Below are 18,746 nucleotides of genomic sequence, written 5' to 3'. Positions count from 1 at the left end.
AGGACACAGCAAAGGATCTGATCTGCTGGCTTTCCATTTGTGGGTTAACAAATTCCGATTTGCCAAATATCCAGTCCCTAACATATCACACTAAAGTGACAATGTTAAATATCCCCACATCTGGGAGGCCAATACCTCCTTCTTCCCTATTAGATTGTAATTTGGCAATATGAGCTTTGCATTTTCTGTTATGCCAAATAACATTTGTAGCGTATCTATGAATTTTGTATGTTTTCAATATGGCGAAAGGCAATGTTTGTATTAAATAAAGAAGTCTGGGGAAATAAAACATTTTCATTAAAGCGGCTCTTCCCAACACAGGAAGTCTTAATTTCACCCAGGCAGGTAGTTCTCTCTCAATTTTAGCTGTAATGGGAATATAATTACGTTTGTATAGTTTTTGTTAATTCAAAAGAAAACGAATACCTAGATATTTAATACTCTTTGGTTACTTTAAAAAGGAAGATTAACTCAATGAGGATTATGTTTCCCCATTTAACTAGAAAATCTCAGATTTGGTCAAGTTAATCTTGTATCCTGCAAAAGACTGGAAATCTGTATGAGATAGTATAATGTGGGGAACCTGTCTGTATGGGTCCTGGTAAATAACAAATCATCTACATGTGAAGCCAATTTAAGTTCTCTGTTTCCAACCTGCAAAACGTAAAGTATGTCTTGTGGTCGGATAGCAAATGATTCTATAGTCAGATCAAAAGTGGTGGTGATGGTGAGCATCCCTGTCTGGAGCCCTTGTTCAGTAAAAAGGACTGAGAGAGACCCTGATGGCACAATTAGAGGCTGCAAATGGAGGATAAATTACCTTCAATAGGGGAGTAGCTATAGCCCAGGCCCGCTGACAGGGGCGGAGAGCGGGGACATTTGGCCCAGCTGTGTCGCCGGCCGACCGACCACTGAAGTCAGGGCCCCCTTCCTTCTATGGGCCTCTTAACAGCCACTTGCTGGCAGGCCCACTCCTGCCAGTGACTTGGCGTCAGTGATCACAGCACAACATCAAAGCTGGATCGGGAGCTGTGAGCGGCAGGGGGTGGGGGGGGAAGGGTTGCAGAGAGAACAGGCAGCAGAGGCTGGGGGCGGCACTGAGATCTGCAGGGCTCTGTCCCAGATCTGCAGGGCTCTGTCCACCCCTGCTCTCCATGACATCAGGGGGAGGAGTTACTATGTGCTGCTGTGGGAGGGTATGCTGTGTGTGTATTTGTCTATCAGTGTGCTGTGTGTGGGGTGTAGTTGGTGAAACTTGTCCCGGTGCAAAAACACCAAGTTACTCCCCCCGTTTACGCAAATTTACATTATCAGACGCCTCAACAGCAGCTCGGACAGACCTCCACTCCTCAGGCACACAGTCAGAACCCCCCTCCACTCAGCTGCTCCCCCCTGCTCCTCATCCTCCCAGTCTCTCCCCATCCCCAGAAGGGATAGGGTTACAGGAAACACTTGATTGACAAACACTTTCCCATTCAGAGAATTGCAATTTGTAATTTCTATTCAGAGAAACAAGAGGCCAAATATTTGATTTTAGCATGGCTAGATTAGTTTAACAATTAGATTGTTACCTCCTTTACGAAAGGTATTTTTTTTTTAGCTGCTTCATGGTTGTACCTTTAAACACTGAGAGAAAGTCTACCACAGAGGTTTCCAACCCTGTTTTTGGTTAAGGAACCCCAAGTGAAATTCTGAGAACCTCCAACCCTCTCTAATAGCAACTCTGAGATCAGATGCATTGTAAATTCTTCTGTATTTAATACAATTTTCATATGACCAGAAAATGGCAGGGAACCCTTGAGGATTGCCTGGGGAACCCAGGTTGAAAAACACTGGTCTACCAACATGTCCAAGATATACTTTCAAAATGATGTGAAATACATAGTCTAATTTTAGGTGATGCCTTAAAAATATCAATGTCATTAGTTCAATTTGGTGGCTACTTGCGGACATACCTGTAAGGCACCGCCTAATCTTGCCATGGTAAACAGCACTGGAACTGTAATGCAGCTATTTCAACAATGCCCTGAGAATTGGCTTAGGTCATATAGGACATAAATCAAACTATAAATACATTCAGGAATTGCATTAAAGATGCATTCTGCCTATTTGATTATAAAATGATGAGCATAAATTCAGCAAATTATTTATCTCATGAACGTTTATTTCCTGTTGCTACCAGCAGAAATCTACTCTCTGTAAGTAATGTGGAAGTAGCTGCAGTTTTATTTTTCCAATGCATACTCAAATAATGACGCTGTAATTTAACCCCGTTGCTGCTAAAAAGGGCTTGCACTGAAAAAGCTCATCTCCCCCGAAAATAGCGCATAGTGAGAGATATATTCTCTCCCTCTCTCTCTTGACTTCTTTTACTAAATGTTACTTGAATGTCTGAAGCACTTCTTCCCATTATTATGTGTTATTTGTATCATTTGTTATTTATATGATTGTCGGATATGTATTACTGCTGTGATGCGCTATGTACAGCAAGGGCCCCAGTCATGCGCGGGTTCCGTTCTAAGGACCCGCAACAAAGCGAAAATCGCCGGAAAGTGGAATCGGCGATTTTCGCTATGTGCAGATGCGCAGACCGGCAATGCGCATTTCTACGCATGCGCAACATAGGCAAAAAAAACATTCTGCGCATGCGCGACACCGGATCGGCCCGTTCTGCTCATGCGCAGACATGGCGGGCCCCTTCTTGGTACCACAGTATCGGCGGATCGCTGAAAAGCGGGGCGCCAAGAAGCGGGGCCTTGCAATACATTAATGGCACTATATAAATAAAGATATACATGCATGCATACATATATTTATATGTAAACACAGAAAGAAAAAAAGAAGGGTCGAAACAGAGGAGCACTCAAAAAGTATGTAATGAAAAAATAGAAAAATGGACTTTATTAGCAATGCATAATTAAAACACACAAGACAAACACATACTACATGATTGACTGCTGTAAAATAAAACTTATAATGACTATAGACAAAAAAAACCCAAACCTGGAAAGACCAGGGTCGGTAGCAACGCCAGAGGGTAATTTTCATCCTGATTCCTGGTTTTATGTATTATCAGGTCATTCAGAGATGATTTGACTGCGGCATCTATTTTGTGTTTAATATATATATATATCTTTATTTATATAGCGCCCACAAAGCACTCAGCACTACGAGACATTACAATACAGGGAATTATAATACAATAAGTGCAACAAGCAGTCAGACAATAGGAAACTGAATCACTACCACGGAGAGCTTACAATGTAAGTGGTATGTTAGGAGACTTACATGGAAAATAGGTGAGGGACTAAGTGTAGTATATGGTCGGGTTTGGTCACAAAGGTTATTAAGAGAAACTATGGGTGTGGGACAGTAGCCATGAGTTTAAGCTATTAAAATGCTTCAATTAAGAGGTGAGATTTAAGGTTTGACTTAAAGGTGGGGAGAGAAGGTGCTCGGCGTATACGGAATGTGAGAGAGTTCCACAGGTAAGGGGCAGTGAGGGAGAGAAGGTGCTCGGCGTATACGGAATGTGAGGGAGTCCCACAGGTAAGGGGCAGCGAGGGAGAGAAGGTGCTCGGCGTATACGGAATGTGAGGGAGTCCCACAGGTAAGGGGCAGTGAGGGAGAGAAGGTGCTCGGCATATACGGAATGTGAGGGAGTTCCACAGGTAAGGGGCAGCGAGGGAGAGAAGGTGCTCGGCGTATACGGAATGTGAGGGAGTTCCACAGGTAAGGGGCAGTGAGGGAGAGAAGGTGCTCGGCGTATACGGAATGTGAGGGAGTTCCACAGGTAAGGGGCAGCGAGGGAGAGAAGGTGCTCGGCGTATACGGAATGTGAGGGAGTTCCACAGGTAAGGGGCAGTGAGTGAGAGAAGGTGCTCGGCATATACTGAGTGTGAGGGAGTTCCACAGGTAAGGGGCAGTGAGGGAGAGAAGGTGCTCGGCGTATACGGAATGTGAGGGAGTTCCACAGGTAAGGGGCAGTGAGGGAGAGAAGGTGCTCGGCGTATACGGAATGTGAGGGAGGTCCACAGGTAAGGGGCAGCGAGGGGAAAGGGTTTAAGGTGGGAGAGCAGTAGAGGTGTAAGGGGTGGAGAGGAGACAGTTGTTGGTAGGCACCAGAAATAAGCAGGGGCATAGCGAGAGATCAGAGCTGATATGCAGGGAGGAGCAGATGAGTTGGAGAGCCTTGAAGGTAAGGAGGAGAAGTTTGTAGGTGATTCAAAGCTTAATGGGAAGCCATGAGGCCTATTTTGTAGTACTGTATATAGATTGTTTTTTAGGCACAAGGCATATCCCTGTTGAGCTTACAATTTAAGTTTTGGTGCCTGGAAAATATTCTTTTATATTTTTGAAGAAATGGCTGTTCAGTCCGTTTTCTGATGAAAAGCCCCATTACCGTCTATGTGAATTTTCATTTGAAAAGAAAACAACTGAATGGTTGCTTTGGCGTATATAAAATTACCCCTATGTCTTGTCCAATGTTGCAAGGAACGGATGATGGAATTTAAAACTGGGTCATTCACACCGTCTATAATATTCAAGCATCCCATACCAATTTTACAATGTAGTCTTAACATTTGTAAAAATGTAAAATACACACATCGGAGAAATGCTAAATTTACATTAAAATATTGGAAACCTTTTTAACCTAGGGTGTGTATTTAGGATGTCATTTACGGCGGTGGAAGGCTGATGTGCATTCAGTCAATACTCTGGTTTCTGATCTCTTCAAAATAAGCCCCCTCTTCACTGCCCGACGAGACCGCAATGACACGGACATCTAGGAAGTTCCAAAAACAGACAAAGTTGACTGTACGCGCAGATTAGGGTAAACCTGCTTTTTAAGGGCTTCGTGCTATGGTCACAAAACAAAAAAACATGTTTAAGATGCAACCCATCCAAGTGATTGGTTCCCCTGGTCTCTGCTGCCACTGATTGAGTCACCTCCGCTGAAGCAGGGATATGTTGGCGGTTCTTTAGGACATGAGCATTCTACCCCTGCTCTAATAGTTTTAATCAAAGCCTCAGGAACATTTCTGCTTCAGCCCTCTGAAATCTGGAAGCAAAACTTTGTGCCAAACGTATTGAGGAACCGCTTTGTTTTCTTACTGCCCCCCCCCCCTTGCTTTTTCATTAGCAGTCTAATGTATTTCCTGTGAATGCCAACTCTCATTAACGCAAACCCGTTGCTTGAGAGCAGATTAGCAAGTGATGGAAACCTGCTGATGATATTATATCTCAAGGCTAACATTACAATGATGGCTTAACAATGCTCTGTGTAATGGATCAGAAGCAGCCCTTCCTAGCACAACAAATCACATGATATATTTAAAGCAGAAATTATCCCCATCCACAGGTTATTTTTAACACAGAATTAAAACTGGGGAGGAGGACTCTCCATAGCTGAACCGTGCTTTTTGTAGTTCATGAAACCCCCAGATCTGGTTTATAGTCACCCAATAACAGGCAACAATATCAGCTTCCTACTGGCCCGTGGGGTTGGATTCCGCAGCCATTGTTAAATGCCGAATCGGAGCCGAAACACCGTCAACTAAAACGGTGTGTATCTTTGTATCTTGGAACCGGTTCAAATTCTTTAAAATAATTATGTAAAAAAAATAATGTGAAAAAATAAAATAAAAAAAAACCCAGTTTGTGAATTGTGGCGTTGCTTCTGCTGCCAAGCGGCACGGGCTCAATGTGAAACAACGTTCTCCTGGCCTTAAGCATGAACACTATAATATGGTATAAATACGGGGCAGAAATCCTGGGTAGCTAGCCACCAACAGGCCAGTTATTTGGAATATTCCTGCTTCAGCACAGGTGGCTCAATCGGTGGCTCAGTGATGATGACTGAGCCAACTGTGCTGAAGCAGGGATATCTTGAAAACCTTATCTGTAGGTGGCCGTTGAAGACTGGAGTTGACCAACCTTGATACAGGGACTATATACATTATGAAATCATTATTGCTGGTAAGCGATCACCTGGGAGGTCCCCACCTTTATGTGATGTCACCGTCTGTGCAGCAGCATCCACGTGCCCCTCCCCTCCCAGACACGTGCGTGCCCGTGCCCCGCCCAGACACGTGCCCCTCCCCCAAACACGTGCCCCTCCCACGCGTGCCCCTTTCCTCCGTGCCCCGCCCAGACACGTGCCCCTCCCCTCCTAGACGCGTGCCCCTCCCACGCGTGCCCATGCCCCTCCCACGCGTGCCCGTGCCCCTCCCACGCGTGCCCGTGCCCCTCCCACGCGTGCCCGTGCCCCGCCCAGACACGTGCCCCTCCTTCTAACATGGTCGTCCGATAGGAATAATTATGATGTTCAAGGAATAGGGAAAAACAGGCCAAGTGAAGGAAACTATTACATGATAACCAGTTATTAAAAAAGTTACCATTGCATATTTTATTAAAAAAAGCCAAAGAAATGCTGTCTATCCTTTTAAGGATGAATGCAAGTTACAACATGGTCATATATGGGCTATTGTGTGTAAAACAAAGAAAAGCAGAAAAATGCTTAGCAGCTGAAAACGGCCATTGAATTTCATACTTGTAATACAACATTTTAGGTATTTCCTGTTACAAATGACAATGATTATGACATGGAATGGATAATATATTCAGTAACCTGCAGAGACTGTTTTGCAGAACAGGTTTCTAGTGTATGGCGCTTTTCGACATGAATCACGGTCAGACTCCAATGCGGCCCTGTCAAGACTCATGGTCTCCCATCAGCGTGAGATTTGCATAAGACAGTCCTAAACTCTGCCCCAATCATATCCCCACCCCTTTGATAACAACCCCACCCCTGAATGCCAATATGCATCATAACCACGCCCCCTTGTGGCATAACTCCACCATGTCAAAACCCCGTCCCTTGAGAAATGCTGGACACCCTCCTATTCTGTAGGTGAGAAGGGTCTCACGCAAATCCCACTTGTGAGGTTACATATTGCGGTCCGAAGTGGGGGACCCCTGACGTCTCTGCTGATAGGCATAGTGCCTCCATGACAACAGTCTGTCACAGTAGCTCTTTAGAATGTTACATTTATTCACAAGTTTTAACCAAACCCTTTTTTTCTTTATTAAATGAGCAGGGTTCCTGGCACCTACTCCTCATGAGGTAAGCTGTCCACCCTCAAGTATGTTATTTAACATCAGAAAAGCTCACTGTTATTTTTTTGCCTTTCCTTTTCAGAAATGGAGTGAGCAAGATACCCTATTATGACATAACATGTATGTACCTATAGCTCTGCCAGCTTACAGTAAAACAAAAAGCAAACTTCGCCCCTTACGATCTCAGTAACCTTGATTTTCCAATTTAATTTAATAAAACACACAGGCGTATATATTTCCCCTTAGGAATGACCTGACAATCCGCTGTAATAAACCTGTGTGAAAACACATGGCAAACACCATTGAAATTGTATAAAGGAGAAACACGAGACTGGTATTAATAGTATGGAAATCTAAATATTTAGTCAGCAGTAGTTTTTAGCCTTATGTGACAGAGCAGAACAGTCTGATAGTTACACTATTCCTGTAGTATATAATCTTTACAACCACATGAAAATGCCAGTGTTTGCAGAAGGCTAATGCTGTCACAAACTACATGCCATTATAGCCACAAAAGTAACTTTTAAGGGTGGAGTTGTTAAAGGTGCATTCACTTGTGCCAACTTGGATGAAGTTCTTTCCACCGTATGGTCACTAAATCTCTTTTATATAAATACTAGTGGAAATAAGAGACCGTTGTCATTTTCGCACACGTCACACATTCTCTCTCTCCCCTTCACTCGCTCCTTCTCTCTCCCCCCTCCCACTTCCAACACCACAACATGTTAGCATGTGTTATATTTGGGGAGGCATAGAAATGTCATCCAACTACTAGATATTTAGCATGGCTAACAGTGAATACACACTTCCATTAACTTCTAAGAAAACATCTGCCATGGTGATATAAAGCAAAGAAGATTATATCTTTGGTAACCCCCTGAGTCATCAGGGAAGGGTTTAGGACATTCAGCTTAGACAATGTATGTATCACTAAGAAGACATTTGGTAACATGTAATCCTTCTGCTTATACATTAACCCTATTACTGTCATGAGGGAGCAGCACTACAAAAAGCCATTGTTGAAGAAGCCATTTATTTTCGAGTAACCCCATCTAACAGAAAAATAACACGCGGTAGAGAGTATCATGCGTACACCGCCATACTTTTCAAGAATACATCTATGAAGAAAAATGGAACCTCCATTACTTATTGCAGCAGCTGTCCCAGGCTACCCGACACTAACTTCCAAGCACAATAATGGCGTATACATGTTTTGCCCGATTATAAGGCGAGTTTTTTTTAAATGAAGTTAAGTTGAAAAGTACATACTCGCCTTAAAAATAGGGCCCCACCTACTTAGCGAGCCAATCAGTTGAGGTTAGTTTGGCATTATCTATCCTTCATAAATCCATGCTGACTATTACTAATGATTTTGATCTCCATTAGGTATTCCTGAATATTATCCTGTATTAATAAACCTTCAAGAAGTTTCCCCACTATTGAAGTCAGGCTTACAGGTCTGTAATTCCCCGGTTGTGATCTAGCTCCCTTTTTAAATATAGGCACCACATCTGCTTTACGCCAATCCTGTGGTACTGAGCCTGTGGTAATGGAGTCCTTGAATATTAAATGTAATGGTTTGGCTATTACTGAGCTTAACTCCTTGAGAAATCTTGGATATATGCCATCGGGGCCAGGTGCCTTATTTACAGTACTTTAATTTTTTCAAGTCGCTTATGAACTTCTTACTCAGTTAACCAATTGTTCATTAATATGGCAGTTGTGGCTTCCTCCTGCGGCACTACTATTGAACTTGATTCTTCCCTGGTAAACACAGACACACAGAATTTGTTTAATACCTCTGCTTTTTCCTTATCTCCAATAATCTGCCTACCCATCTCACACTGAAAGGGTCCTATATTTTCTTTTCTCTTTTTGTTATTAAGGTACTTAAAGAACATTTTATGGTTGATCTTACTTTCTATTGCAATCCTTTTTTCATTATCCATTTTTGCTAATTTGATTGCCCTTTTGCAATTTGTTACATTGCTTATAATTCTGATACGATGTCTCCGTCCCTTCTGACTTAAAGAATCTAAACGCCTTTCTCTTCTTGTCCATTTTCTCCCCTACCTATTTAGCCACATTGGTTTTGACTTATTTCTTTAATGTTTATTACCCAAGGGTACACTGATACGTGTGCTTTTCTAACAATGTTTTACAGACTGCCCATTTATCTTCTACATGTTTCCCTGCAAAAACATCATCCCAGTGTATTACTTGTAGATTAAACCTCAGTTGATTAAAATCTGCCTTTCTAAAATTTAAGGTCTTTGTTGAACCCAGGTAATCTGTTTTTTTTGATAATTTATTTCAAATGAGACCATGTTATGATCACTGTTACCCAAATATCCCAGGACTTGAATATTTATTATTACTTCTACATTGTTTGATATTACCAAATCTAGTACTGCCCCTCTCCTGGTTGGTTCCTCAATGGTCACCGTAGCAGGATAAGGGTTTCAAAGTTACATTCTTTCTCAAAGAAACTGTGGGGTATGGAAGACGAGACTCCATATTGTTAAAAAATATAGCAAGTGGGGGGGGGGGGGAGAATGTTTGCCCCTAATATGCCGCTTTAACCCTTTGAGTGTCGGAGGGCCCAGGGTGTCACTGCCACTCGACCCTCCAATCACGTGATTGCTCTGTCACGGATGACAGAACAGAATGGGAGGAGTCATCCCACTTCCTTCCTCCATGAGTTCAGATAGCATGACATTATGTCCCGTAAGGAAACAAGCATTTTTTTGGTGGGTATATGTAGCTACTACGTCATGAGGCAACCAGAGTAGTAGCTACATCCTAGGGCACTCAAACCCTTTTTGTACCGGAGGAGCCGTGGAACCAGAGTGCCAAGGCCCCTCCGGCACTCATGACCACAAGGACGATTCATCATTTATAACAAAATCGGAGTCCACCGCCTTCCGTGCCAGTCCAACTGGAGTGCAGAGCACGATCTCCCCTACAAAAACAAGCAAGGACTTTATGCCGTACATATTACGTTATGGGGCCCCTGGAATGCCAGACCCCATGATGTAGTGGCTATGTCAAAAGGGCAACCAAAGGGTTAGGAGCAAACTACAGCAAAAAAATGACACTTACATCAGCACTTTGTTGAAATCCTCATCTTTGATCCAACCGGCATTAATAGACGAACTTCAATTAGAGTCTTGCTTTTCCATCCTGTCGGTGTAATTCCATGTTGAAATTCCTTCCCAATGTTTGTCTTGCTAGACAAAAAGGAAAGAGTCATTAGCATACAGAAGAACAACAGGCCTGTTTACCGAGGAATTCAAGAACATTTCATTACAGTGCGTTTCTCAACAAAGAAGTCGTTTAAAACTTGTTGAGCTCGTTTTTGTATGTTAAATATATTTACGCCAAAATTTCAAGCAGAATTTAAAAACTGAAAACGTGTTTTTGAAAAAATGTTAAGAGAAAAATGTAAACGAATCTTAATAATATCTTTGAACTTAAAGGAGCACCGGGTTGCATTTCTTCCCTTTTCTTATAGGATCGAAGCAGGGAGTCTCTGGATCGTAACCCTATTAATTTCAGCTCAGGGGACCACCTGCTTCCCGAGATACGTACCTCCTCCGTAGGGGGTGCCGGTATCTCTGGCAAGTTTAAAGGTGCTGGTCACGCAGGCCGATAGGAAGCAGCAAGGGATGACATCACGGCTTCCTATTGGCCCGTGGGACCCTTTAAGCCGCTATTTCGATAGGCACACAGCAGCCGGCCAGAGCTGCTTCCGGCACCCCATATGGAGGTATTTCAAGAAGCAGGGCGCCCCAAGAGCTAAAATGAATGGGGTCCAGCTCCAGAGACCCTGTGCTTCAGTCCTATAACAAAACAAAAAAAGAAAAGGAAGAAATGCAACCTGCTTCAGTCCCCAAACTTCAACCATGCGTGTGCATTCCAATACACGGAAACAGAACGCGAACACGGAAGTATGATTATTCCTGCCAGTACTGTACTTCTGGTATTGTTTCACCAAGCCTGTTCAGTAACACAACCTGTCATTGCGTTACTGTCAAACCACACAGCGTAAAGCAAAACAGTTGTCACAATTAGACATGCTTGTGTATAATTTGAAGCTAAACTATTCGACTGCGGAAATACAGAAAACCTCTGTGCAAAAGAAAAACAGACTTCCCATGACCTTCCCACCGCAGACTTTCCCAATCACTCACATTTAAGTAAATCAAATAAATAACCGAGCTGTGTGGTCTGGATTGATCCTGCAGAGATCAGATAAGGTCAAACTTGAGAAGACATGGGCCCCATCAAAATCTAACAGCAGCCAGCATTGTAATATGGTATGATATTTCAGGCACCAGACATGCCTCTTACTCTACAGAACATTAAATCAATAAAAAAACACTTTGTCTCTACTGTCATCCAAAAGATGTTTACAATTAGGTGGACACGGGGATAGAAGTAAATTGCAGCTGTCCACACTGCCATAATGAACCGGCTATCCAATTCCCTTTTAAGGGCCCGGCCTGTGTGAGCGTACGCTCGCGAGCGTGCATGTGATGTCATGCGCGCCTTAGCTGCAGTGATTTGCGGCAATGGGGTAGACGCGACAGGGAGGCGTGTCGGTGACGTTATGGGAGCTGGTTCGCCCTCATTGGGTGAGACGCTCCCATGACACGGCCGTCATGCCGCAGAATCAAATTGATTTGATAGTTTGCGCATCGCGCTGGCGCATCCACGCGGTCTATGGCTGTGATCATTGCCTTAAGAATTTTGACCGTGCCTTACGCGTGGTGCACTAACCATGGACACTGCACAAGTCGTCAGTCCATATGCTCCCCTGTAATCTGTTCCTACGTTCAGCATTGCCACCCTTGCTGCGTGTGATCACATCATTTGATCCAGTTCTTGTTTTCTAACCCTGATGCCACCACATATTTGAACCCAATTCTCCTACATCCCTATGGAAATTGGCAACATGGAAATACAGGAGTGGACCCCCCGCTCGCAATGACACGGATATATGGAAACACTGCACTTCAACATTCGGCTGCTAGATCTTAGTGACAAAATTATTTCAATTTAAAGCAGCAACATACAGAAACCCACAATATATGGAGCCGCTCATTTTAAAATCACAGGTGGGCATCTCTAGACTCAACGTGCAGAGAACGGTTCAATTTTGGGAGCCAAGATCCCTTGAGTTATTATTGATTGATGAGGATTAAGAGCAAATAGATCGATTTTCCACCCAGTGGTACAACGAACACCATTTGGAAACCCAAGAGAGATTTTCCTTTAGAAGACTTCACATATGTCAACATAGTAACAGAACAAGCACACAATGATCAAGAGGGTGACAGAAGTGCGCGTACTTGACAGTTCGTTTTGATTGATATGTTTCTGAAGAGAAAGTCAATTGTTAGTAAGAACAAAAATCACACAGACAATACATGTCAAGCTTATTGAATGGATTTGTTAGTGAGGCGACACGAACACACACAGATAAGTATGTAACTATATCATTTGTCCTGCTGGGTGTAGCATTGGGGCTGTCTTTTGTTGTGTACATTAGGTCACAATCCTAGTAGCACTCCATTGTGAGATAGAGATATATATATCTCTATATATCACATGGTATGGTGGGTCTGGGTTTTGACCTTACAAGGTTGGGGTGTGTGGCTGTAAATGTTAATTGGTGAACACTTGTTTGGAGGTCAGTGACCCCTCCTTCCTTGTTTTCAAGCTCGCCCTGCCCACCTTTAAATAGCAAGTCTAGAGATGCAGCTGTGAATCGGTCTAGGATATTTGGCCGCGGCCAAGCCTCCGCCAGCGCTTCGGCGCCAGAACAACTCACCGGGACACCTCGACATTTGACATGTCGCCGCTTCGATCCCAATCCCTGCTCCAATGTCCTTTCCCTGCGGAGATGTTGCATGCGGGACATTTTAAGACGGAGCAGCAGCCACGCAAGACATCTGAGCTGGGATCTCAGCGGCAGCGGGGATCAGAGCAGCGAGGTGTCCTGGCGGCGAGGTGTCCTGGCGGCGAGGTGTCCTGGCGGCTGGCGAAACATTTGTAAGCCGTTTGGATGGAGTGTGGGGGAATGGGGGAGGAGAGAATGTGTAGGAGGGGAGGGTGTATGGAATAAACCAAGCCCGGTATGGAAAGTGGAAATTAAAATGTGGGTATATGGATTTGCAACAGAGAAGATATTTGACTATCATAGTAGCCAATATAATCTCTGGTATATTTCCACTGTTGAACTGTTACAATGTATACAGCCACCAATAATATTAGTTAAAGCAAAGTATTCCATCATAAAACAAGGCAAACTGGGAGAGAGTAAAACTGAATACGTGAAATGCTTAGGTCTTCAAACAATTGCATAGAAGTGAAGACTTCAACTAGACTTAGTGGCCACTTTGGGTGTTTGTTTTAATTGTACGTTTCTACCAGAAGTTTCAACCAAATCAGTGCTGCTTCCATCTTGGAATCTTTTCTTTATTTTATTATTTTAATTAAACGGTACATCTCATCGACCAGATTCGTGATACTAAAGATTGAATGTAGTATTTTACAACTTGTACTACATTTTCAGACAATTTGCTTGAACCGTTTCAGAAATTAGATATCTAAAATAAATTGGTAACCACGGTGACAAATACTAGTTGTACAACAACCTCCTGACGCTTCGCTTTGTAAGTGATAATTATTCATTGCGCAATAGGTCTTTGATGTTTTTTCACGATATCAGATCTTACCTTACATTACATTAAACGGGCAATGGATGGAATGGAAGTAAACATAATTAAGCCCCTTTAGAAAGCATTATTAAGACCCGACATTGAATAGAGAATACAATTTTAGGCACCACGCCATAAAAAATACAGTATGGAACAAGAAAAAGTGCAGGAAAAAGCCACCAAATTAATAAATGGGAAGGAAAATTGGACTTATGAGGAGAGGCTAGCTAATTTATATTTGTTAACATTAGAAAAGAGGCGTGTAAGCGGGGTTATAACGACTGTATGAAGGAACCAATCCTAAATCCTGTGCATCAAAAAACTAGTAGCCCACGACCATAAGCATGTAATAGGGTTGTTTAGTGAAGTGAGATATACAGGAACCATGAAAAAACTAATATTATTAGTCCAACAGCTGCAAAAATAATGCCCACATTTGTGTGAATAAATAGGGTAATATCTGACCCACAGCTGGGGGAGAAATGCAATAAACAGGAGAACTCGCTGATAATGTGAGATAACCCAACACCTCTGACAACGCAGGTGTTTCGCCGCAAATGGCAAAATCCTACTGGCACAGCACATTAAATACAGGCAGTCCTCGGTTATCAGACGCAATGCGTTACTCAACATGGCGTCGGATAGCGAAACGTTGTAAAGCGAAACCCGTTTTCCCATAGGAACACTGTTTAAATGAAACGTTCCGTTCCTGAAGGCATTTTTAATGCTAAAATACACAAAATATTTTACTCAAACAATATGATTATGCTGCACACACATACATTATGATTCTATTTATTGAATCCAGAACTGTATAATAAAACTGTTAGACATGTTTAAAGGCATAAATACCCCACTAAACCCTCACACAGACTGATCTGGACGATTTCCCTGACTGCAGCTTTCTGATTGACATAATGTTGCAACTTTGCAAAGCGTCGTAAGAGCGTCGGATAAGCCATTTTGGCGTCGTAAAACCGGCCATAGAGATGCATTGGACAGCGTCGGATAAGCCATTCGACGTAAAGCGAAGACTTACTGTAGATGTATTTGGTGACACTCACGAAATGGAAGATCTTATGGATGGTTCCCGGTGTGTGCTGGCTAGCCGAGACAAAAGAAATCCAAAAAATGGTGATGCACAGAAAAAGAAAATGGATGGAAAAAAGCAAGACGTGATATAACTATATACAAATATATTCGGGGACAGTACAAGGAGCTTTCAAAATAAAGATTGATCCGAAGTGCAGTACAAAGGACTCGGGGGCATCCCTTAAGGTTGGAGGAAAGGAGATTTCACCAGCAACCAAGGAAAAGGTTCTTTACAGTAAGGGCAGGTAAAATGTGTAATTCATTACCCATGGAGACTGATGAGCGATAAAATAAGTATCTTCAACAAAAAAACAAAAAGACTGGGTGTCTGCCGAGCACGCACGTTGTAAGTTAAACTTCTCTGCGAGTGGCGTTGCCTGCTTGCCGCTTCCACGCGAGCCGCGCCGGCTGCATCTGTGCACGCTGTGCTGGCTGCTTCCGTGCGTGCATCAGGAAAGGGGCTAGCGCTCGCTCGTGAATGCACCTGATTGCTTTTTCGTCTCCATGCAGGACTTTTAGTGGTGTGAGGATTCTGAGCCAAAGGGTGCGCGCGCCTGATAGTGATGCTTTTTTGTCTCCATCAAGGAGGTTTAGTCCTATGAGAATTAGGTAGGTGCCAGCAAAGGAGTGTCACTTCAAAAAAAATGTTGGACTTACAAAGGAAAGGTATACAGTGATACACCAAATAAGTAAACGTGGGAAGGATATTGATCCAGGGAGAAATCTGATTGCCATTATTGGTCAGGACAATGTCTCACTGGGGTTCTGTGTGTTTGCCTTCCTCAGGGTCAATATACTGTACAGGCATACCCCGGTTTAAGGACACTCACTTTAAGTACACTCGCGAGTAAGGACATATCGCCCAATAGGCAAACGGCAGCTCACGCATGTGCCTGTCAGCACGTCCTGAACAGCAATACCGGCTCCCTACCTGTACCGAAGCTGTGCGCAAGCGGGGAGACTATAGAGCCTGTTACACATGTGTTATTTACTTCAGTTATGCACGTATATGACGATTGCAATGCAGTACATGCATCGATAAGTGGGAAAACGTAGTGCTTCACTTTAAGTACATTTTCACTTTACATACATGCTCCGGTCCCATTGCGTACATTAATGTGGGGTATGCCTGTAAATATAAATGTTGCCCCTGCTGCAGATATATGTATACTGCGTACAATACAGAATTAATCTGCTCCCCCTATCACATGGTGAGATAAGGAATAAGACATGGTCCCTGACAAAACAGGAGATATGGGATTGGATAATTAGAAAATGGAAAGAATCTTGAGATCAGCTGTCAATCTGGGATAGACAAAGATGGGGAGTGACAGGCTGAGAGGCACACAGAGAGACAGCCCCGTTGACAGCGAGAGGGGCTTAAGCAGCAGCGGATTTGAAAATCTGCCGCCCCTAGGCACTTAGCTGTGAAGGCCGCCTCCTTGCTGCCGCTCCCCACTCTCCCCCTGGATCGCAGCCTAATAGTCACCAACGTGGAGTCTACGGTGCCGTGTTGCCATGGTATTGCGACGTTATTTTATGCTGCGATGTCACATTGCAACGTGACATCACGTTGAAATCCGCGGCGCCATTTGACAATGCGATTCAGGAGAAGGGCGGCAGGTAAGGAGTCGGCCGCCACAGCTTAGTGACTTCCCATCAGGGCCGATAGCGCCGCATAAGTATATGGAGGCTAAATTTTTTGCCACACCAAATTTTCCCGCCCTAGGCCCTGGCCTAACGGGAAATCCGCCACTGGGCTTAAGAGAAACAGCCTTATACTCACAGAGGTGGAAAAGGAGACTTGTAGGAGACCGCTAGCCAAGGAGAGAGAAAGCGAAGGGCACGAAAGGCGAGAAGTTGGCGCGAGGAGAATCGGTCATCAGAAAAGGCGGATCATGATAATTGCTGTGTTGGCGCAACTGGATAACAGACAGCCAGAAAACCTATTCCAATTCTCGCATGGTGCGTCCGATTATGGGGTACTAAGGGAGGGCGGACTCGGGCCCCACCATAACACAGATTGTGTACATAAGAGGGGCTACACAAGTATCTACCGTTTAAAAGAGGTTGAACGTGATGGACGTATCTAGTTATAAACCTCAACAGCTATGTAACTATGTTCATACATCACGGGCGTCTCGAGAATAATGAGTTGTGTGTTTTTTTGTTTTTCAACTTTCTGACAGTGTGTTGCGAATGGGATTGTTACATGGGAGTGTTTTGCAGTTTGTGATATTATATGGAACATTTTTCTTTTGAAGTCACAATAATGTGAGTGTTAAAGTGATATTCAGTGTTTACATTTGTGTTAGACTTCGAGACAGTACTTGATCGTTGTGACAGACAAAAGCCGCCTTTCTGGGCAACTTGGTTGTCGGTTCCTCGACCGTCAGTGGAAACTAGGCTTATTTCTAGGCTCGTATAATACCACACAATAGTGTGAGAATTAAATTAGCCAGACATCATTTTTAACTGAAGATTGACCCACTTTTGTCAATTTGGTGCCAAAATTTCTGTGTTATGAATCTTTATCCTATCAGGTTTAATCGCTCATCCCACAAAGCAGTATAAAAAAAATGAGTGTTTTCCTAGTTTTATTTGGAGTGTAATGCAGTTAATGAAAGATTACACATACTATGGACAAATATATGCCTGACCATTAAGTTTGTCTGGTCTCCTTTAATGTGTATTGAAATCTAGAAACAAAAGATCAAAAGGGCATGAACTTGAATAGTTTGAATTACCCAAATACTAAACTATTTACATCTCGGTGCATTATCCCTGCCAACACACATTCCTGCCATTACAACTTGTACTAGCCACTTTGCAACTTAATACACACAACTTTTCACGAGCATTAACACTTTTAACTCATTCAGTGCCAAAATGCCAAGACGTACAACGTGCCGTAGGCATTTGGGTTTAAGAATCGGATGACTTGATTACAAAAGAAATGTGTCTTTTAAAATAAGCTAGTGGCTCCCAGGATAGCACGCGGTTACAAGGAGAATACGGTGGCACGTCACATACTATGAGAAAAGTGAATAAATATTCACACTTCAGTGCTTCACAGCAAAACGTGATACAAAGTCCAATGATTCTTCCAAGAGACATACTTAAATATACTATTCATGAAGCAGCGACATTGCTGTATCAGGGGTCCTAAACGGTTTCCCAAAGAGTGAACCCGTATTCTTTACTGGCATCGTGATGGACATGGAGCGGAACACATGCACGTGTATACCGGCATAGAGATGTAGCAAGACTGTCTCCTGTACCATAGCCGCCCGGGGTAACACGACCACGGTAATCCCGGCCCCAGAGGATTAATGCTGTAGGGCAGGCATGTCAAACATGCCCGCAACGGATATTTTTGCGGCCCGCTCACAACCAGCGCAGCGGTCGTGTGTGTCGGCGAGCGCGTGGGCGGCGGTTAAAAGTTTTGGCCGCGGGAGAAGCGAGCGTGGGTGTGGGGGAAGCGAGCAGCACGGGCGGAAGAAAAATCTGTCCTGCAGGGGCTGGAGGCGTACGGTGGCCGGGTGCAGTCAATCTGCACTCGTGCCTTGTGTGGGAGGACAGCGGGGGCGGAGCCAACAGCTGAGATAGCTGCAAAAGACGTCTGTGAGACTGCCTCCTGCCTGGAATAAGGTAAGGACAAGGGGGGGGAGAGAGGCTGAGAGGATGATGGGGCATGGGGGGGGATATGATGATGGGGCATGGGGGGGGGAGATGATGGGGCATGGGGGGGGGGGAGATGATGGGGCATGGGGGGGGAGATGATGATGGGGCATGGGGGGGATAGATGAT

General features: G+C 43.8%; 1 protein-coding gene across 6 annotated transcripts in view; it reads right to left on the bottom strand.

The window, feature by feature from the left end:
* SGMS1 (sphingomyelin synthase 1) overlaps positions 1–18,746 on the bottom strand; it is a 285,401-nt gene that overhangs the window by 155,658 nt on the left and 110,997 nt on the right. For 5 of the 6 annotated variants that reach the window (XM_075612914.1, XM_075612913.1, XM_075612915.1 and 2 more), the window contains exon 2: positions 10,222–10,349. The gene's annotated coding sequence lies outside the window, so the exon portion shown is untranslated. The remainder of the gene's footprint in view (positions 1–10,221; positions 10,350–18,746) is intronic. The other variant, XM_075612916.1, reaches the window with a different exon arrangement.

Source organism: Ascaphus truei, chromosome 8 (genome assembly GCF_040206685.1).
Source record: "Ascaphus truei isolate aAscTru1 chromosome 8, aAscTru1.hap1, whole genome shotgun sequence".
NCBI classification, from domain to species: Eukaryota; Metazoa; Chordata; class Amphibia; order Anura; family Ascaphidae; genus Ascaphus; species Ascaphus truei.
Note: the sequence above shows the minus strand (reverse complement) of the source record. Positions and strands in the feature narration are given on the sequence as shown.